A 271-nucleotide genomic window follows, 5' to 3' on the forward strand; every position below is an offset into this window, starting at 1 on the left:
AGATGGTGTGTGCGCTGCGTAGAAGTCTATATGGGCTCAAGCAAACTGCTGCGGTCTGTATCGGACTATTCGAGACGTCTTTCGCAAGGCTGGTTTCTTTCAATGTGCAGCTGATACTTGCCTTCGTGAAGTGGTCAGGACGTGCCCCAGTGTTTGTTGTCCTATACGTCGACGATCTGCTCATTGGGTGTAAATATGCGGAGGACGCGGAGAAAGTTCGTCGAGAACTTGCTGAACATTTTACAGTGAAGTCTCTTGGAGACGTTCGCTA

This window comes from Plasmopara halstedii, assembly GCF_900000015.1.
Source record: "Plasmopara halstedii genome assembly, contig: Scaffold_1651, whole genome shotgun sequence".
Taxonomy (NCBI): Eukaryota; Oomycota; class Peronosporomycetes; order Peronosporales; family Peronosporaceae; genus Plasmopara; species Plasmopara halstedii.